The sequence below is a fragment of the Panulirus ornatus genome, chromosome 14 (assembly GCF_036320965.1).
Source record: "Panulirus ornatus isolate Po-2019 chromosome 14, ASM3632096v1, whole genome shotgun sequence".
Classification (NCBI taxonomy): Eukaryota; Metazoa; Arthropoda; class Malacostraca; order Decapoda; family Palinuridae; genus Panulirus; species Panulirus ornatus.
The window spans coordinates 4,201,531-4,224,314 of record NC_092237.1 but is presented as its reverse complement, the minus strand read 5'-3'; the positions used below and the strand labels follow the sequence as shown (position 1 = coordinate 4,224,314).

The 22,784-nt window shown below is 41.3% G+C and overlaps 1 long non-coding RNA gene across 1 annotated transcript; it reads left to right on the top strand.

Annotated features, from left to right (window-relative positions):
• The first annotated feature begins 746 nt into the window (after positions 1 to 746).
• LOC139753186 (uncharacterized) lies at positions 747 to 22,506 on the top strand. Its single transcript, XR_011713656.1, has 3 exons — positions 747 to 932; positions 10,482 to 10,547; positions 22,191 to 22,506. It is a non-coding gene; the product is annotated as an uncharacterized lncRNA (long non-coding RNA).
• The last annotated feature ends 278 nt before the right edge of the window (positions 22,507 to 22,784 follow it).

Here is a 22,784-nt window from a genome sequence, read left to right as displayed (position 1 = left end):
TCAGTACGGGGATGGAGTTTTACACTTGTGGGAACCAATTCTTGAACTTTCTATTCTATTACACATTTTTAAAGAACTTCTGTATGGTGTGTGTGTGTGTGTGTGTGTGTGTGTGTGTGTGTGTGAACATCTTGTAGATTATGAAGTGAAAATCCTGTTAGTACTGACCTAAAACACAGGCTTGTGTATACGAAAATAAAAGTAATGATAATATCAATCAACGGTTTATTGAATGAAACAGTCAAAGGGCTGAAAATATGCAGTGAAAATACACCTAATAAAGTGATACCAAGGAAGGAGGATGTTAAAGTCTACACAGACACTATCAATCTTTATTAGGTTTTAGTTATTCACAATGGACGGGATGGGACTGTTCTTTTACCAGCTCGCATTAGATCAATGCGCGTGCAGTACAGAACTGCAATATGGAATCGAGGGATCTACGGTGGCGAAAATTTTTGCAGTAGTTTCTTATTGCGTTACGATTATGAGCATAATTGTACTGGCGTGCACACGAATTTGTGTGCGTATGATGTTTATGTGCAACTGCGCACGTGATTGCATACAAGAATGGGCTGTGTACCCGATTGTACGGAGAGGCATTAATACGGATGTGTATACAATATCTCCGTAAACGCCACTGTGAATACACTGTTCAGATGTGTGAAGGGATGTGCGTACGAATGCGAGCACTACGGGCGTGCGGCTGTTGTACGAACGTGAGTGGGTGGTGGGGGTGTGGCGTGGCCGCGTGGTAAAGAGAGTCAGTATGTGTTGCGCGGTGATTCCTGCCAGACGCATAGTCTGGCCCTGTACCACACTCGCTTGCTGTCACACTCGGGATACTTTACTCTCACTTAAAGTTACAGATACCAGCCTTCGCTCAAGACGTTCCAAAGGAATTTACATCCATCTCGCTCCTCGATATTCAGGTAAATTGTGCAGTTTACAAAAGTTTCCCATGCTGTGGGGAAAAGTTTGGTGCATATATATATATATATATATATATATATATATATATATATATATATATATATATAATATTCATAGTCTGTGTATAACATGATGCATCTTTCACCTTTTTTTGTACTTACATATGAATATAGTGTTTGTCTGTGCTTTTGCTATCTATATTAAGATTGATCATGAACCAGCTTCCACCTAACAGAGAGCTGCACTTGCTGAAAATATCAAGAAAGTTATCTAGGTAGTCTAAAATAGACCAGAGCGATCTGGGTCTTTATGCATAGTTCACTGAGGACCCGGACCGATAGTAGGTTAGTACGGGAAGAATTTATGGTATTAGATAGTGCAGGAAGGGTAGTTCAGGAAAGATTTGAGGCAGTTTAAACTTAGCCTAAGATGGATTATAGGTTCGCCCATGGTTGGTCAAAGAAGATTCATGTTACCGAGGATATGAAATATTCAACACGTTGAAGTTTACCCATGTTAGCTAACAAATGATACAAGTTGTTAAAGTTCACCCACGTTAGTTAAGGAAGCACTCCACGACCTTTCCTGACCTGGTATATACAAAAATACTTCTTTTTCTGTTAAAGCCATCTTGATTACAGGCCCGTTCAAATCAAGCTGAAAGGTTTTTATCCGTTATAGTTAATCCAGTGGGGCCATAGAACCTTGCAAAGTTAAAGACCAGGATCGTTAAAGTTATCTCGGTAGAAATTAATGGCCTTGAAATTGACCTGTGGTGTTATGACGTCGGTGAAGATATCTAGAATTGTAGGTTAGTAGAAATCACCTCTTAAGAATTACAGGCGTTGAGTTGACTTTGAAGATGTATAGACAGATCAGGAATAGACCATGTGTGCAAAGTAGACCAAGAAAGGAATTTATCCGTAAAGTAAATCTGTAAGGATCGTGTTGGTAGAGTCAACCTGGAGGAAGTACAGCTTCATTGCAGTCATAAAAGAAATCATGACCGCCGTAGCAGGCAAATCAGTATGACATTCCAGTTTTGTCAACCAACCAGACAGAGAATGGAACCATCATGGTGGACAAGTCAGGGATTAAGGACTGTTACAGATGAAACTTTCAAGATATAGCTGTCGTTGACTGGGACCATTACATGCAATATGGAAGGGATTAGGGGCACCGAAGCAGAACAGTATAGGCTTGTGGCTGTCAGCGTTGACCTTGGTTTTATCAGCGAGCGTGAAGTGGAGAGACAGCAAGCAGGTCCGCAACGACGTATCATGAACGCTGGACTCTAAGCAACGCAACAAGATCGAAGGTGTGGCAGCTTCGGGTGCGGGTCTGGCTCCACCTGGCCACGACCTGGAGCATTCCACCCCCGGCGATCGCGAGAGACTGGCCGACAATTTGGTCGATTGAACAAGAATGTAGTGCTGTTGACAGTTAATGGAGCCTACATACTGATATAATGGGGGCTAGAATTCGCTTTGCTCTTTATCGGGAACTTATATATTTTAATACTTATTTCAAACAACAATGATATATATAATTATCGAAATATTCACGTCAATCAATTCATATAAAAATGCAACTTATGTTAATTCGTATTAGAATATTGTCTACCAACAGGCATATAACATGCACACTGCCTGCTTCCGGGGATTGGGAGTAGCGTCTCTTGTTCTTGGAACTGTCCACGCTTACTGGGCTACCTTCTCCAGTCCATTGTCACTATAATACTAACTCCGTATTTTGAGGAGATGAAATCTCTCTATGAATGTTAGGTACTTGGAAAGTGTACAGGCATGGTAGAAAGGTCAGAAGTCATGCATTGTTCATAGCCTAGTTCTTGTTGTCAGTAGGTTACGTCGAGGAACGTCATTTAAGCTGTCGTTCTTGTCTATTCTGGAAATTATTTCTTTTTTGTATATATTATAGTTTAGCCGTAGATAAGTATTTGTAGATATTAATTTCAAAGGCGAAAACAAAGAAATTAGACGAGATGAGGGAAAGAATCGTTAGAGTAGTAAAAGCTTGTTTGATGTATAGTTTGAGTGAATTCGTGGTAAAGTGTACGGCGTGGGTGTTCATGTGACCATATAGCATAAAGTGTGACGTAACAGGAAATTTACGAACGTTATGGCACACATGCAGTACATATGTGGTGTTTGAGCATGAATGTTGGCTTAGCAGTGTGATTAGATGTACGTTGATGTAGTTTCGTCGTAGTAATGTTATATGTTATATCTTGTAATGCATAAATGTGTCATTATATTTCCTATATATTGTGGTACAGTGTATTGCATGAGTATTTGTGTGGCAACAGTGTGGGCATGAGTGTTGATGCGGCCAATATTAGGCATACTGTTTAGTACTACAGACTCTTGTGAGTTACTATTGACTCGGCGTAGAGTTAGAATATTAATTTTGATGTGCATAGCATATTGTGTAGATGTTTTGGATCGATGTTTTAGTTAACAGGTTAAAAGTAGAAAAGGAAATTGTTCAGAAAACCTTAGTGAGAACCGGCTTGATCACCTTGATGACGACAATGGTTGACAGCACAGAAATATCCCGCCTCCCCTTCTCCCCGGCTCTTCCGCCTGGGCTTGAGATTTCTTGCTTTTGTTCTGTCGCATCAGCACATTTTGCCCTGTATAATCACAACAGCTCTCCTCCCCGACGTGATGAATATTTATATTCAGCAGGTCTTTACCCTGAGGGACTAAACAGCTCATTAGAGAAGTATTTCATTGCTCTACTAGAACCTATTTAGCAAGTTATTTTGGTGAACAAGTCCACTAAAGACACCTAAAATTGGGAGAGTCTGTCAAGAGAAATTGTTCGCGTTGGTCGTGGGCAGTATTTACAGTTCAGTGAGCTGCTTGAAGCTGATTGGTAGTTATATTTAGAGATCGGCCCATGTAATATTTATAGTTTGAAACCCCGAAAACCATCGATGTGAGACTATGACCCATAATGCCAGGTGCAAACCATTGTCGTTGTCTTAACGACTGCGAAACTGCGGTATTAGTAAGAACCTCCACCATGCAGTCGTGAATCCTCTCATTACGGCACCTGTGTCATAGGGTGTCACATGTAGCCAAGCCATATCTCCGGTGGTGAAGCCTTTGGTGTGTTCAACCCGTGCATCACTCCCACTTGCTTTGACCTTGCACTGTTGTGGTGAATCATGAGGCTTATCAGCTGGTTTTATACACATTTCTTATTAGATTTTGCTGCAAAATTAGCGTCGTTGAAATGAAAGTCATTACATGTTTGCATTCTTTTATCAGGAAAACAAAAAGACGATGCATCTTTCCCATTTTTCTCATATTTTTTTTCTTTAGTTTGGTAATAGGGTTTACATGCTTATTACTTAAATTTAGCTGTTTAATAAGGCAAGTAATGTGCAGATGAAGATTTCCAAAGAGGCATAAGTTGAATATTTTTACAGATTCACTGTCGGCGAGCGACATAGTCGGGCCTTTAGCTTAGTCATTTAAGATGCTAGATAGTGACTAGGTGAGAATGTTCGTCCATCACAAGCCTCAAGTCACGTATGTCTGCTGGTGACGCTTGCTCTGTTGATCATCGAACACCAACGTTGATTTCTCCCTTTTCCCCCATTTTTCTGTTCTTATTTGCATTATGCACAGGTTGACTCGATTCACTTAAGCAACCCTAATTTCTCTATGTTTCGTAAATCGTCTCAGATCCCTGGCTGTGTATGATGTATGTACGGTTGTGTTAAATGACAGAATTGTACCGTTGCCATCAGTCACATTAAAGATGTTTGTATAAATACATGCAGGTAAAGGTGAAATATTTTTTCTTGCCTTATTAAGTATATAAATAAATAGAACGGAGTATATAAGTCGGGTAGTAATCAAGATCAAGTCATACTCCACCATCATAAGTACCTGATCAGCGAAGTATAATGTATCTTCCATCTTTACTGGTGCGTTTGGCTATTCATTACATGTACCTGTAGTACTAGTTTCATCGAGACAGGCTGTGATGGACTGCGGACGTTCACGAGTACATTAATGGGCGTACAATATATATCAATCACAATTCCAGGTGGCGTGATGGGTGCACAGCGGACATCAGGCAGGAGACAAAAACCCGGGTAAATGTCCGAGGTACTATACCCAACTCCCCGGTTATCCTCTGGTTATCTATAATAGCGTGAGAGCCTTGCCCCTCCTAGCGACACACGCCACTGATGGGAACTTCTATTTTAGTAATGAATGATCTCTTGTGTTTCTTTGAAAGTTATTGTTTTCCCCTACGAATCCGTCCCTTTTCTATTTAAGTTATTACGGGTGGTGAAGTGGCCAAGAGGGGAAAAATCACATGAAAAAAGAGAAAAAAAGAAAGTGCTTCTGAAGGACGTAGTGACACGGAAAAGTTAGTTTGGTTTGCAATGTTCCTTCTGACTTGTCTCTAAGTACATATTTCAGAGATCATATATATAGGTAGACGTACGGCAAGCAAATGCCAGCGATTTCAAAGTTAACAGCATACATAACCTGGAGTAGGATAAGGAAATGAGATATCGTTTAGGGATAGTGTCAGGTTAAAGTAGGCTAGTTTTAGCCAGCAAACATCGTAAAGGTACCATATCGTAATGTTATCCCGTCCACATGATAAGGGAGACCTTAGCAACGGCTGGGTAAAGCATATTTCAGTATGTATAGACTGTTTCTAAATTTTTTGTTGGCTGTTTTCTTATAAGTGTGTGTGTTCTTGTACTTCAGCACTCTTATTTTCTTTTTTATTATTTTCCCTCTGGTAGGATAAATGTTTACGTCAAGTATTCTCTATGGGTTCTTATTTTCAAGTTTAAGTTATCTTTATCGGAGACGTCTATTCGGTCAGCTGAAGGTGTAATCAACTCGCTAGCAAGTTAGTAGCAACCAGCCTGCCAGGTCAGAAAAACAGAACCGATAAGATTAGACTTATTAATACGAGGCATCGCCAAGCTTCTTCTAATCAGCGAGCTGATACGAAAGAAAACATACATGCTTCACGCCATGACACTGGACAACAAACAAATTCCTTGGTCCTCGCTTCCATTAAGTGTTGTTTGGAAAGTCATCCCAAATTGCACGAATTTCTTTTCATCTAATTTTCCTTGCAGATATACGATGCATCTGTTCTACTATGACTACGACGTAAGATCTTATTACATATATATACTAAGACATCTATGTATAGCTTACCTGTCTCAAGTGGTCAGCCTCATTTTAACGGTTGTTTCGTAACAGTGATAAATAAATGTTTAGATTTTGGGTTAAAGTAGAATATTTGAAAAGGAAAAAATCCACTTTACTATAGGTAACAGATGACCGAATATAAAGTTCTCAGCGCCAGCACCTCGACCAGCCATAAATTTTACAGTCAAATATATTTTTTTTTCCTTGTGTAGCACCCAAAATAACTTCTACGATGGAAATGGCTTAACTTGTACGCTGGCGATAAGTTGCACGATCGAGCGGCATTCATAGTGAAGCTTGATGAAATATGTATCCCACTTGATGACGTTAGTTACATGTCACCTTGGGAGGAAACTTGTCACTCTTGGGAAGGGCTTGTCATCCTCTGAATTGAGGACGAAAAGCGTATATATATATATATATATATTCATATTTGATTGGATTCTTTTTTGTTATATTTTTTTCCCCGTTACATGATATTTAAAGCGTCTTTGTTTTCGTCTAGCAAGTCAAACTAAGCTTATATATATATATATATATATATATATATATATATATATATATATATATATATATATATATATATATATATAATGCCTCTTTACAGTGCATTTTCCCCGATATATAATTACCAGTTGTATCAAGGTACGTGGAGATATAACAAGTCCTTTGTCTTGATGTAGGGGTAAAGACCTTTGTCCTTTGTTGAAGTGTAGGAAATGACACCCCGTTGTGAGGCACATTTATGCACTTACCGTATATCAGAAATATACCTTATTTTTTTTTTTTTTACCATAATTTTGTAGTCTACGATTCTTAGTATACGATCCCACTGCTACCGTATCTTAGAATCCTAACAGAAGTGCCACATGCCTGTCATAACCTACAATCATAAAAAGGATAGCTGAGTTTAAAGCTAGACCTAGTGTATCCTCTTTATATAGTAATTCTTAGTGGTTTAAACTAAACTTGCTATATCGTGATCGTATGAAACGGCAAATGTCAGTGCATTAAATCAGAACTGTTATATCCTAATATGATTTAACTACCATATATCCATGTGTTGCACATATACTATATCTGGAATGATATTACGTTCATTTGTATGATTATTACAACCAACTACCTTAGCAAAAATACTTCTGTGTTATTTTAGTACAACAAACTACAGATAACGTATTTTATCACTTTTTACTATATCAACGCTTCATGTACTCGTATTTCACTCTCTAACCATCATATTTAAGCGCCAAGACCTCTGGGGATTAAGGCCTCAGGACCCTGAGGCAAATATCATTGAGGAGGATATGGCAAATGACATGAAGGGGGATCCTAACATGGAGGCAGCCAAACGGCGCCACACGTAGGCTCGCTCCATCGCCTGATGCAATACAGACCTCCTCTTCTGGGCGGGTTCCACGAGCTGGGTTAGTCACGTCCTCCTCGCACGTCGTCAGAAAGGTCATAAAAATATAAATTTAGTTCTTTTGTTTCATATCTTCATTCTACACTGGGGCTGAAAAATGACCCCTGAAATATGAGGGCGCGTAATTCAGATAATTTCCGATGCTCAGGAACTGCCATGGTGGACAGATGTTCATTAATGAAGCATTTAGCATACTGTTGTGTTTCATTTGCTTTAATTACCTTTAAAGTCATACCAGGAATGAGTTATTGCTTGTGGAGTAATTTTAAGCTAACACATACAGTAACTACATGTATTAATAGACTTGTTTTCTAAGTGTATGCATCATAGCTGTACAGGTTTATTGTACCTGACTAGATTGTTATTATTTTTAGTCATTAGTTGATGTGGTGTGTGTGTGTGTGTGTGTGTGTGTGTGTGTTCTTTGAGAAATATTCCCAAATTTTGTAAGCATATTGGTATTGACTTCCGTAAAGGACAATGTGTGCAGTCAATTACAATTCGTTTTTTTATTTTTCATCGCTTCTGCTAATTGTCGAAAACCATGTATCAAGTTCTCCAGTAGTAGAGCTTGTCCGATAATACAATTCAGTCTGTTTCACATTTTATCCCAAGTGTTGTAGATTTTATTTTCAACATTCGTATCGTTCACATATAGGGGAATTATGCTGCATATTCAGTGCGTAAAAACGTAGGGTTTTGTAGTAACTCAGGTCTCGGTGAAACATGGCTGTGTTTCTGAGGGGACAAACCAGGGTTTCCTCTACTGTATCCGGTTGGTGAACTACGTATATAATTACGCGGTTGTACATGAGTTATTCTTTTTCTTCATATCGACGAAAACTGATGAACAAGAATATGTTATTTGTTTTCCATTGGCTAATCTACCAAGAGGGAATCATCATGTAAATAGGTTTACTTAGTTTTTAAACAATTTTGTAGAGTGGTTATTTATAGGCAAGGAAACGTGATTGAGAGTTTACAATCATAAAGATGCTTCATCCCGTTCATATTTCTAACAACCTTGATGAAAATCTGTTTATATATTGTATAATGATGTGTTGGTCGCTGAACGACCACTCATCAATGCTGCCTAGTTTACTGGCAAGGTTAATAACAGCGGCTCAGTGAGCCAACATCAGTGACTGTCTAGTTCCCTCCAACCCTGCATACATGTTGGTTTCTAACGTTCAGTCCACAGTCACACACCCTTCCCTTTCTAGCTCTTAGCCTAGTATATATGTACCACAGCTTATATATATATATATATATATATATATATATATATATATATATATATATATATATATATATATATATGTATATATATATATATATGTAATCCATATCCCGCGTTAGCGAGGTAGCTTCAAGAACAGAGGATTGAGCCTTAGTGGAAGAATCCTCACTTGGCTCCCTTCTCTGTTTCTTTGGGAATAGTAAAAATTGGAGGGGAGGATTTCCAGCCCCACGCTCCCAACCCTTTTAGTCGCCTACGACACGCAGGGAATACGTAGGAATTATTCTTTCTGTCCTATGTATGTGTGTGTGTGTGTGTGTGTGTGTATTTGTAAAATTTGTGGTACATACATGCAGCTGCATCCTAGGTTGAGGCTGAACAACACGGGTGAAAACTCACGTAATAGTATCCTTGCGAGTGCACACACCCACACACATACACACACCACACACACACACACACACACACACACACACACTCACACACAGATTTACAAATTTAAGACAACAGGATGAAATATGTAAACGACTCGTGTGTGTGACTCCTTGCCAAGTTTATTCTGCTCAGTTACAAGAGATGACATATTCTTTGTTGACTTGTGGGAGAATAGGACTCGTGGGGGAAGGGGATCTATGTGGCGGTGGAATTTGTGGAGCCAAACCAGTGTAGAAATGGGGTATTTTGCAAAAGGTTGACCTATGCCGTACTGGGACTTGTACCGAAGTGATATCGGTGCTTGAGTGGGACCTGCGAGCGAGTGGAATCGTTGCCGGAGTGGGACCAGTCGGCGAGTGAGAACTGTGTGGAGTGGAACTTGTAGGGTAATAGGGATTTTAGAGTTGTTGGAACAGAACTTAATTTTTTTTTTAATGGTGCTTGTTACGCAGATAATTAAGGTATCTTGTAAAGTACATATGCTGAAGAAGGCGATGCGTTGTTGATAAGCATGTATGGAGGTAGAGTTGCACGTGTGATGAATACATTAAGTGAGAAAACACAACTGCAGTAGTCCGAATTGTGGGATCTCTCAGGGGTGCTTTTGCCCTCATGATGTCATGTCGCTGTAATCTTTTCCCCCACTCGGATGCCACCGTTGGAGAGGAACGGGGTTGGGGCCGGGAAGTGGGGCTTTGGGGACACTGGCCGTGCAGGGGGTCGCACCTAAACCTTCCGCTGCGTGAGGGAGGCCGGTCACTGACTGACTAACTGGCTCCCCGCCCGCACGGCTGCTGCTGCTGCTGCTGCCGGCATGGGTGAAGCCACGCGGAACATTTACTGCTTTCATCCTGGTCGATGGTTGCCACGAAATAATGATAATAATAATGATGATAATAATACAGAGCCATGGATTGTGTATATGACTGACATTATTTCTCAGAATCAAAAGATAAATCTAGTTATAACACGCGTCAAGCTTTATATAAAAAGTAGAGATAGCAGGTTTGATTATTAATACAACGTGAGGACAGTATCAGGTACGTCATGAATTCAGGATTTGGTATCGGTTTATTGTCTTGATTTTTTCACTTTTGTTACCTTGAAAATATTTCGTACACAGCATATCAGTGGCGGGTATTGTGATGCATTATACGCACACATAAGGCTGGGTGGAATTGTTTTTTCTTGACAATAAAAATCGGATTATATCTTTCTAATCCAGGTGTTTACTGAGGCGTTGGCCCGGGCTAGACTAGGCTGCTCTCCTTGCTGACCCTGGATTTTAAAGGTAAGTTTAGACAAAGGATTTATGTTTTGATTTATTTTTACATATAATGATGTTTGTCGTATAACCTTTTCATATTAGGTAGTTATACTGTGGCTCAAGTGAAGCATTTAGAAACCTGCTATTAGTACAAAGTTAATTTGATATCCCAAATTATTGAAGGAAAAAATGTAATTGAAATTTAAAGGCTGGGACTTACGGTTAACTCAGGAATTAACTTATGGTTAACTCTAGAATTAGATCATGACCTTATCCATATTGCCCAATTACCATCGCTTAACAGTTTAAGCTACACCTTAACTCATCTCTGCACTTCGGCTCTCAAACTACGCCACTTTGTACATACCGTATGCGCGCCTAGCCATACACTGCCCCTGATATTACACTCCTTTTCTTGACTTCGTTGTACATCGTTAATGATTATGGTAATTATTTAGAAATACCATAAATGAATTTGTTTGATTCATATATAAAACCATACGAACTCGACGGTGCAACCCTTAAGCATGGCACGATGGTACGATCTTGAGCACGGCGGTACGACCTTAGTGCGTAGTTCGCCCTTGAGCACAGCGGTACACTCCACGAATAATGACGATGATAACAGTTTAATGAATGAACTTTAACCAGAGGTTGATATTTGTATCAAGAAAACAACTACAACATAAACACGGGCCATAATAGGTAGTGTTAAACGGGCATTCTCCTTTATAGTGGTTGGGATGCGGCTGTTCTTGTCACGGTTATACTAGCTAGGATAATCAGGATGTGGTTGTAGTGCCGAATGGCAGACCTGGAGACGAAGGATCTCTGAGGTGGCAAGAAGCGACGGTGGTGAGGTGGTGCAGTATAGCTTCTTCTCGAACTGGATCTGGTAATAATTGTGGTATGTGGACGTGTTGGGGGTTTGTGTGGGTGTGTGTAGTTGAAGAGTGTGCTGTGGTGGTGGTGTTGGCGGAGTAGGAGTGGCCGGCTTGGTAGGTTAAGTTCATGGCCGCTCAGGCTGTGGGAGCGCAGTCCCTGTCGCTTACCCTCGACTAGTCAGACACGCCTTCCTCCCATGGTGGGTGATTACATCCCCAAGGTGGGTGATTGCTTCCTCAGAGTGAGTGATTTATCCCCTGGATGGGTGATTACATCACTAGGGGGTGATTACATCATTAGATTACTTGTTGCCCTCCTGTTTCCCTTCGAGTACCTGTTGCGTCACTCGTGGCTGTAATCAGTTCAGCGTAGAAATGACCGTAGACGGATTATAAGATTCTCACAGGTCCTTGCGTGGCACATCGTATAAGGCCTGCGGACACAGCGTCTACTTTAGAGTATATATATATATATATATATATATATATATATATATATATATATATATATATATATATATTTTCTTTTTTTTTTCATACTATTCGCCATTTCCCGCGATAGCGAGGTAGCGTTAAGAACAGAGGACTGGGCCTTTGAGGGAATACCCTCACCTGGCCCCCTTCTCTGTTCCTTCTTTTGGAAAATTAAAAAAAAAAAAAAAAAAAAAACGAGAGGGGAGGATTTCCAGCCCCCCGCTCCCTTCCCTTTTAGTCGCCTTCTACGACACGCAGGGAATACGTGGGAAGTATTCTTTCTCCCCTATCCCCAGGGATATATATATATATATATATATATATATATATATATATATATATATATATATATATATATATATATATATATATTTCTAAAGGAGTCCGTCATTTCCCTGCTCCTGACGTGGTTGTTTTATATAAAAATGATGATAATAATGATTATGATAATCATACTAATATTCATCATGTTGGTACAGCTTTTAAGATATTTAAGGGTTTCATCAGGATAATGCTTGCAGTACAGTATATGTGTTCCAATCTTGAATATTCTGTATCCCGGATGAGAGCAATCAAGGAATCATTCCTTGGCTTTTCTTTATAATCTGGGCAAGATGATTTATGTCTACTTAGCTTGCTGTATTAGAAATATTATTTTAGAGTAAACTCTTTACCATAATTCAGCATCTTACCGAAGAATGAGGACAAGAAAAGATAAAACTTGATAGTAATGTCTGATGCCTTGAGCTGCAGGCTGAAATTTGGGCATATGTGTGTACCTTCAATTTGCTGGGGAGCCGTGTGGCACAAGTTCCCTTGTCGTGTCGTAAGCTCGCAGCACAAGAGGGCTGAAAATATGGACGTGTGGAATTTATGTAGCCCACTGCCATCTCTTTAGAAACCCACTGCTTGGAGGCAAGGCTAAGTATTTTCCGTGGTTGGGTAATTATTTACCTATTGAGCACAACGTTACGACCCTTGCGCACGACAGTAAGACTTAAGGACGGCAGTTCGACCCTTGACCACGACGTTACAACCCTTGAGCACGACAGTACGACCCTTGACCACGACGTTACAACCCTTGACCACGACAGTACGACGCTTAACCACGACAGTACGACCCTTGACCACGACGTTACAACCCTTGAGCACGACAGTACCACGCTTAACCACGATACGACCCTTAAGCACGACAGTACGACTCTTAAGCACGACAGTGCGACCCTAAAGCACGAGAGTACGACCCTTGAGCACGATAGCACAACCCTTGAGTGTGATGTTTTTTTTAGCCAGGGGGTCGTACCGACGAGCTCGTAGGTTCATGTCGTCATGCTCAATGGTCGTACCTTCGTGCTCAAGAAAATGTCTCGTCACGGTGGATGTTAGTCACGCTCGCGCCACGTCCGTATTAGTTCGTCCGTGGGAGCATGCGTGCCGGCCTGGCCACGGGCAACACGCACCTCCCCGTCCCCCAGGCCGCCATATTGACTGTCGGCCGTACATATAACCTGCCAAGAACTCACCTGGACTCTCATCCCGCGGGTTTTATTGTGATGATCTCAGTGGCCTCCGAGCGGCAGGGAGGAATAACCTCTGAATGGCAGGAGAAATGGCCTCCTGCGTAGCAAGAGTTACAGAAACATACTTGGGTTAAGAAGAAAAGGCAAGAACAAAACTAGAAGCACAAAACCTAAAATAACACAAAACCCGAAATAACACAGGAAGAAACATATTTTGGTTTTCGGCATTCCAAACATCATCAACCTGGAACAGAATTCGATCGCCAAACGTTATCGACCAAGAATTATATATTTTTATGAAATATTGCCCGGGATTTCCATCTTGCTTTGGAAAAAAAAATTTACGTAATTAGCACTCCCGATGACTGTCGTGCAAGTATGAAGTTCTCACACTGAAAATTTCACACGAAATTCCCAGAATATGATAATGGAAATCAACAGCAACAAGTATGTTTAATGACAGTCAACCCCTTTCCTATTATCACACCCTCCCCAACTCTCTCTCTCTCTCTCTCTCTCTCTCTCTCTCTCTCTCTCTCTCTCTCTCTCTCTCTCTCTCCCTTTCGCCTTCTTTCTCCCGCCGTCGTCTTGCTCTGTCCACCTCGGTGGGGTTTGAGTGTTGGTATGTGTGGAGTATCAGTGTTAAGTAAAGTCATTAGGAAGTTTAGCGGCGTCACCCAGGGTAATCCCCAACGCTTGGTGGACAGTCACGCGTACACGACTGTTGGTCATCATCGGCCGCCGCTGCCACCGCCGCTCGCTCCGTTCGTTGCTATCCACCCCGCACCCCTCACCCCACTCCCGTAAACCCCAGTACACACCACCACTCCCTCCCCCATAACTCCCGCACCTTGCTATTCCCCCAACCTTGCCCAGCAGACCCCCCGCCCCCGCCCTGTTCCCCTCGCGCTGCTCCCGCTTGCACTCATTCCCCAACCTCCTCCACCGCTCCCCCTGCCTCAGCCCCCAAACACCCGCTCACACCCTCTCCCCCGTCCCCTCCCCCACCATGCATCGCCGCGATGTCTGCACTGTTTGCAGTGTCGCCACAGCTGTTGCCTGACACGCCTTATACCACCTCAGCCTCTACACTATCGTCTACACTGCTGATGAGGTGTATGTCGGGGCTCCAGCTACACTGCTAGCAGTGACAGTGCCCTACGCTTCCCTCTGTCTCCAGTGTCTACACTGCCAACACAGGTACTCCATAGTAGAGTTTGGAGTTTGTCTACACTCATTACTAGAGTGTAGGCTGTCTTCGCCCCCTGACACACACACACACACACACACACACACACACACACACACACACACACACACACACCTTCCCAAGTTGCCATTTTACTTTTTTTTCAACACCAGAACAGACTCCACAGTTAATATGCTTGGATCTTATCTACGTTGTTTCCACCGTCTCACGACACCTCTTACAGATATATGTAGTTTAATTTTAGGGCTTTGCTGCTCCATCTAACATGTGTATCTCCACATAGCTAGTACTGTTGCCGCTCCTCTACACTAACACATGCGTGTGTCTACACCCCTTCATCGTTACTAGTGTCTCCGCCTACGTAGGCCTTCTAGTCCTCCCTGGGTGTACGGAAGGCTCCGGAATTTTGTGTGTGGGGCGTCGAGGCTTCGGTAGAGACACCAAATTCTAGTAGTGGTCAGGTACGAAATATTTTCTCGTCTCATAAAAAATGGGATAAAATAGTGCCCCCCAACCCCCCCTTCCCCCGACTGACTCACCTTTTTATTGATTTATTTATAGGTTTATCTATGTGCATACTGGATATATGTTTTCTGTTCATATTTCATGCATGTATTGTTTTCTATTGTAAAAAATCAGATTTCAAATTTTCAAATTGTTTTATGGTCTTAGAGAGAGAGAGAGAGAGAGAGAGAGAGAGAGAGAGAGAGAGAGAGAGAGAGAGAGAGAGCTTTGAGTGGATAGATTCTGAAATAACTGCACGTGGTAATTACAATTACTTTAGCAAAACTATATATGTTAAATGAATTAAAAAAGCTGGTACACATTTCCATATTCATTAGAAAATGAGGTCATTAGCATCAGGTATTGTTATGTGTGTTCGAAAGATTCATCGGTAATTGGGGTAATTATGCTAATGATGGTAGGTGGTTGGTTTATGACAATTATCGTGGTTGGAATGAACAATCAGAATTAGCCAGCGTATAGATGGAATAATTTATTGGTGTTATTGGTGAAATAATAGTTTGACGAAATGAATGGAGGAATATTTCGTTTTTAAAGCAATGGAGAGACCTCTTATATATATATATATATATATATATATATATATATATATATATATATATATATATATATATATATATATATATATATATTTAATAGTGTACAAAAGATCTTTATATATATATATATATATATATATATATATATATATATATATATATATATATATAAAGATCTTTTGTACACTATTAAAGATGTGTGTGTGTGTGTGTGTGTGTGTCAGTTAGCACGCGAGTGTATGTAACGAGTGCGTGCGCGCGCCTGTACACGGACAGACCTTATAATTCGTCACTCAATGTATACTTGTTTATTATCAGCTGGACGTCACACGGGTGACAAGCCTTGTCATCACACTGTAAGGGAAACCTCCAGTGAACCGCAGTCAAGATACGTTGAGTAGAGTTCCTCATGGTATATTATGGCCCATAGAGACGCACTCAGACATGGAGGGATCAGTTGTGGATAACATGGAGGGGTTAGTTGTGGATAACATGGAGGGGTTAGTTGTGGATGACATGGAGGGGTTAATTTTGGATGTATGGAGGGGACAGTTGTGGATAACATGGAAGGGTCAATTGTGGATAACTTTGAGAGATCAGTTGTGGATAACATTGAGGGGTCAGCTGTGGATGACATGGTGTTCAGTATTTGATATTTTGTTTAGTAAAACACAAGTTTCTCTTCATTGTCGCTGTTAATCCCTTGCACACGACGTTACGTCCCTTGAGCACGACGCATCTTTGTGGTAGCCTGGCCACCATATTCTAGGGCCGTACCGTCGTGCTCAAGGAACCCACTTCGTGTCCCTCACCAACCATTCACTTGCCCTGCACACAGGATTGCACCCTCAGAGATCCCATGAATGAACCAGTTTAGATCAGTTGCTCTCAATAGCCGAGGTGTACTGGCATGCAGACAGCAACAGGTTATATATATATATATATATATATATATATATATATATATATATATATATATATATATATAGGAATCCTGGGGATAGGGGAGAAAGAATACTACCCACGTATTCCTTGGGTGTCGTAGAAGGCAACTTAAAGGGAAGGGAGCGGGGGGGGGGGCTGGAAATCCTCCCCTCTCAATTTTTTTTTTTTCTTAATTTTCCAAAAGAAGGAACAGAGAAGGGGGCCAGGTGAGGATATTCCCTAAAAGGGCCAGTCCTCTGCTCTTAACGCTACCTCGCTAATGCGGGAAATGGCGAATAGTATGAATGAATGAAAAAATATAGGAATCCTGGTGTACATAGAGTTCTGGATGGTCAGGTAGTTATGAACTTTGGATTAAACTTCCACGAATTCCTGAATGTACTTTGTTAAATATAATCTCCAAAGTACACTTGTCCTAATGAAAAAAAGGCGAGTGTTAGAAGTAAACCAGAAGTTTACACAATGAAAAGATGAAAGAAAAAATATTATTCTTTTTAAGGGTCGAGAAGGCTGACCTCAAACTGTTCTTCCTAAGGTCAGCTGATTGGTTGGGTTCTGGACCCATGAACTACCCAGGGTCATTAAGGCCCCGTCGGCCTCAAGCCACATCCTCCAGCCTGGAATATCTTGAGTGTTAAGGGTCATTCTCAGACTACATACACAGACTGGACGTCGTGTTGTTCAGACACACAATGACGAGATCGTTATTGCCAACACTTGAAGCGCTAGGAATGGACTGGAGCTTTCGGTAATGGCCGACTTTACCGGAATATGAACGCCCAGTCATTCACATCCTGAACGATGGCGAAGGAGTCCTGCTCTTGTTACTACTGGCAGGATGTTTAATGTTAACCGGATGTTTTATATTGTAACCGGACGGTTTAGTGTTGACGGGATGTCGCTTAGAAGAGGGAGATTTCCGTAATGTTTCATGTCTTGAAAGCTGACACCACCATTACAGCAACACAGGCTGACACCACCGCCACCACAACATAGGCTGTCACCGCCCCTGCACAAACTGACACTACAGTCCGGGGTAACACCGCAGCAACAAGCTGACACCACAGCACAAGCTAACACTATAGCAACAAGCTGACACCACAGCACAAGCTGACACTATAGCAACAGGATGACACCATAGCGCGCAGTTTCATAGTACACACAATGCCCTCTAACAGTAAGGACTCGAACCCAACACCTTTTGTGTGGTAGTTGGGTACATTAACCGCTTGGCTATAATCATAACCGAGCGCTTGGATTCCCAACTACCATGCAACGGGTCCCGGGTTCGATTCCTTGTTGTTGGAGAGCATTATGTGATATATATATATATATATATATATATATATATATATATATATATATATATATATATATATATATATATATATCGTACATTTCTCATACTTTAGTCACATTTTCGTTAATAACAACATTATCAGTACACACATAAAGCATCAATCGAATATATCGACTGGCAATGTAAAGAGAAAAAGAAAATTAGGAAAAGTGAAACACAACATTGTCAAAGGAGTGAGTTGTGGATTGCCCGAGTTGGCTTCTTGTACGTTTGGTTTAGGGTTGTGTCAAGACTCGGCGCCAGGTGAACTGGTCGCTGGCAGTGTCCCGCTTTTACCATGTCAGACAAGGCAATGATAGGAGAAGGGCAGTTACTAGCCTTGCTGTTAGGAGAACCTGATTTCAGAGCCCACTTTTTGCACCGTGTGACAAACTGTGTCGTTACCGCAGTAATGGAGAGTGACGCTGGGTGCCCCTGGTGAAGCACGCGATGCGCAGGAGCACGTCATGGGATATCTCTGAAATTATTGGGACAAGTGAAGATAACATTCCTGACGTGAGGGAGGGAAAGTGAGTTTTAAGGACGGTGGCGTTGCGAGGGGACACAAGACTCAGACACGGGCAACCTCACCAACAGATCGACATTATGAAACAACGATGCGAGGTCAAGTGATCGGCCGAGATCAGGTCATCCTAGAGAAGAGAGAAGAAGAATTCGATGTACGTGGCCTTGAACCTAGGCCGAGGGGTGCTCATGTGTGATGACGAGTGACTTGCACACAATGCTACATGTGTCGTGGGATCATGGCGTGTCCACCGACCACTTGATGGGACCAGACACCTGCGTCTCCTCGTGCACTCATCGCTAAGTAAGTCTGGTGCTGCGGGCTGCGGGCGGCTAGACTCAGACAAGATCCGTTCTGATGGCGCTATAGCAACATGGGCATGCAGGGTGTGGAGGCTGACTGCGGCGAAGTGTCTCCTAAGGCAAGCTTCTCGTCATATCCAATAAATGACTGAAAAAAAGTATATAGAAACTTAAAGATATCAGTCCTTTGATTTCCATGGTAATGAATGACTTTATAGATTAAGACCACTGAAAGAAAACGAGAGCTAGAGAAAATCATTTTATAAACAGTGCTCCATAATCCATTACGTATTTTCACAAAGCATATCTGCATTTTTAAGTTCAACATTTATTTAAATCACATGATAGTCTTATGAAGAGAACCTATTTTACAAATTAAGATGCAAAGAAAAGATATCGAAGCCGAGAGAACTGTAGATTGCGAGAGTTGGTATGAGTAATGTTTCGGTTGGGGCGGGTCAGGATTCAACGGACGGGTGAGGTGGCAGTGTCCCTCTCGCCATCAGTATACAGACGGGGTGTTAAAAGAATTCTCTACCACAGAGATTTTTCGATCGTATGACAAACGCTGTCATTATAGGAGTACCTGAGGGTGAATTACTCCATCCCCAGGTGGAGGGGATGATGTACAATATCGTGTGATAAGAGGGATGTGATAGCTGACTAGCTCATATTTCAAAAGAAAAAGTTTTCATGGGCACGTTTCCCTGAACGTGGGTTTACAAGTCTGTTGTGTGTTGAGGAGTGACATGCACACTATGTTCCACGCGCTGCGGATGCCCTCAGAGCACGTGATAAGACCAAACACCTGCAAAAACACTGCGTGCTTACTCCGCCAAGATGAGATGATGCCGCGCTCTGATGCTGATCTCCGGAAACACCCGATGTTCGCCAGGCCTGCGGGTGAGTAAGCTAGCTGTGGTGCACTGTCTCTTGCCGAATATTTGGAAAGACATCGTAAGGTTTCGGGTTGAACTTATTAACCAAATCGTCGAGTGTGACACAAAGAAAAATAACAGTTGTGGAGATGGTGTGTGGTTGCCGGGCTAGTTGTATATGGTAACCATTATGCTGGAGTGAGTCGGCAGTGCTTATCTGAGAAACCAGTGGTGCTGAGACATGATGAGGATGATATGAGAGAATTTCTGCGGTACGTGTCGTTTTTTGAGGAACTCTGACCAGGCTGCGCGGAACATCTCCCGTCGGTCTCACCACCATAAACGACATCAGCTGGGGCGAGGAGGCGTTGGTGTTGGCTTATCGTCAAGTCAACGAGTTGCACTAGGAATACATGGACCGACGCGCCCCATCCCAGCGTGTAGTGATAATAAATAAAGACAAAAAAAACAAAAAAACAAGGTATCTGTTATCAGTAACTTGTCTGAATGGAAAACAGAGGATTTAACCAAGTTTGCCCTCGAAGGTTTGACTCATCACCGTCGTTTATTTACTCCAGAGCCGAAGTGGGAGGTCGTTTCTCTGGCATGTGATGGGTAACTGAAGTGAGTTGTCGTCAGTACTTTGCATGCATGGTGACCAGCTCTTAAAACATGTCCTGCACCACTGTGTATCGAAAAATGGTACACCAAGTAGCTTGCAGTATTAGAGAACAGTGAAACCCTCATAACAAAATAGTTACAAAATGCAATCACTTGTGTTAATCACTTTATTTTGAAGAATTTTGACATTGGCCAAAGACGTTTTATGATTGTGCATAGTGTTACTGAATCGGATTGGTAAAACACCCAAGCTGTATGGAAGAGAGAATATGACTTTTGCTTTCAGTATTAGAAATTACCATCAAAACTGTAGATACGAACACGTTCACACAGTTACAAGGAATGACAGTATACCTTTACTTTGTTCACTAATGGAGGAAGAAATATTGATTTTTTCTTATATATATATATATATATATATATATATATATATATATATATATATATATATATATATATATGCCACAACCTACATATTTCGCGAAGCAAGTTTATGAGGTGATTATTACACGAAAGTGCACTTGGGAATTTATCGTGTTTCATTTTTTCCGTGGACCCATAGGAATATATATATATATATATATATATATATATATATATATATATATATATATATATATATATATATATACATATATATATATATTTATATATATATATTTATATATATATATGATAAAGAGGCTGTGAAAGTCTTCACCCTTTTGAAGTTAGGGGTAAGAAAAGACTAAAGAGATGTGGGAGCGAAAGGGTTGTAACCCTAGACGCCGCGCTGCTGTGGAAAGCATCAGCGACGTAAACAAGAACCTAGCATGTTAAGCAGAACTGGGCGGGTGATCGGGTTCCATCGCCGCCATTCCTACCCCGCAGCGGACAACGCGACCTTCACTATGATACGGAGAATCTCTGGACTCACTCCACAGACCATGGTATAGGGCAAGATATTACAGGTATTGGACCAACCAACATGCCATGGTATAGGCAAGATATAACAGGCGCTGGACAAGTATAGATTTGTAGTTATGCAACTGCAGGTGAGTATAAGGCAAGCTACGCGCGACGTGAGCCGTGGACCATAGTTATATACCCCTTAAGTTCAACAACAGATCCCTGAGTACGATAACTTTAGTCACGTAAGTTAGGGTTGAGTTGTTGTTAAGTCGTCATACTTTGGGGGGTGAAGTACCGTACATGATTATCAGTTTGCCCCATATAAATGGTAGATAAATGATAACCTACTTTGGGTACAAGTGTCGCATTCGTACCCCTCCTCCCCTCCTCCACCTTCGTGCTTCCAAACTACGGATACATCTTTTCAGAAACTTACAAGAATCATTGTTGCAATAATCTTTATAACGGTATGACTTCCGCTGGCAGAGGTTTAGCAGCTGTGTAATTACGAGGTAACTTTATCAAGAAGGTATAGATTAGCTTATCTTAGGCTCAGATGACAGGAGGTTTTTATTACAATTGGATATATATATATATATATATATATATATATATATATATATATATATATATATATATATATATATATATATATATATTTGTCTGTTTATTGTAAAAGTAAGCAAGATGTGTGTGATAATCTTTAACGAAAAAATGGGTTGATTAGAGATACACTTGGCTAGAGGTAGAGAGATATGGAGAGAAGATAAGAAAAAGATAAGATTAAAATTTTTGGGAGAAGTGGGAAATTTTGCCTTTCTAACTTCGTAGCAGTTAGGTAAGACAAGTAAACTAGTTAATAGCGGGAAAACACTAACAGCCAGTTCCGAGAGTAGAAACCTTTGTTATATGCATATTAGCTAGAAAATAGGTAAGAAGGGCATCTTTACATGTCATGATGATTACTCATATGAGACTCATTGCACAAATTATTAACATTACTTTTTTTTCAGTGTGGCGAACGCTGGCAAGAAGCACTTGGGTAGCTCTATAAAACAGGGGCGTTAAGCGAGGACCGTAGCAGAAGACCGGCCAACGTTAACGTATAGGTGAAGTGTGTCTTCTTGGACGAGGCGCCCGTGTACCGAGGACGCCGTCAAGCTGCTTACCAGAAAGAAGTCTTCAGCATCTTTAACTGGGGAAAATAAACGAATTTGTGCGTACAACATTGGTGAAAGGGGGGAAAAATGTTTAAGACGAGAATGATTATTGTATAAGACTAGAGAGTGATTATTATGTGTAAGATTAGACTGATATTAGTCTACATAAGACGGAAAAATAATTAGTTGCACAAAGAAAGTAAGTTAGGTGTTCGCTAAAACTGATGTGTGTTGCATTAAAGTGAACGTGGGCCAATATCTATAACCTCCAACACCTAGTACCCCAGAGTGATCCAGTGCAACACCTGTATCTCAAGAGTGACCTAGCATGACACCCAGTACCCCAGAGTGACTTAGTGTTACACCCAGTCCCCCAGAGTGACCCAGTGCAGCAATCAGTACCCCAGGGTGACCCAGTGCAACAACCAGTACCCGAGAGTGACCCAG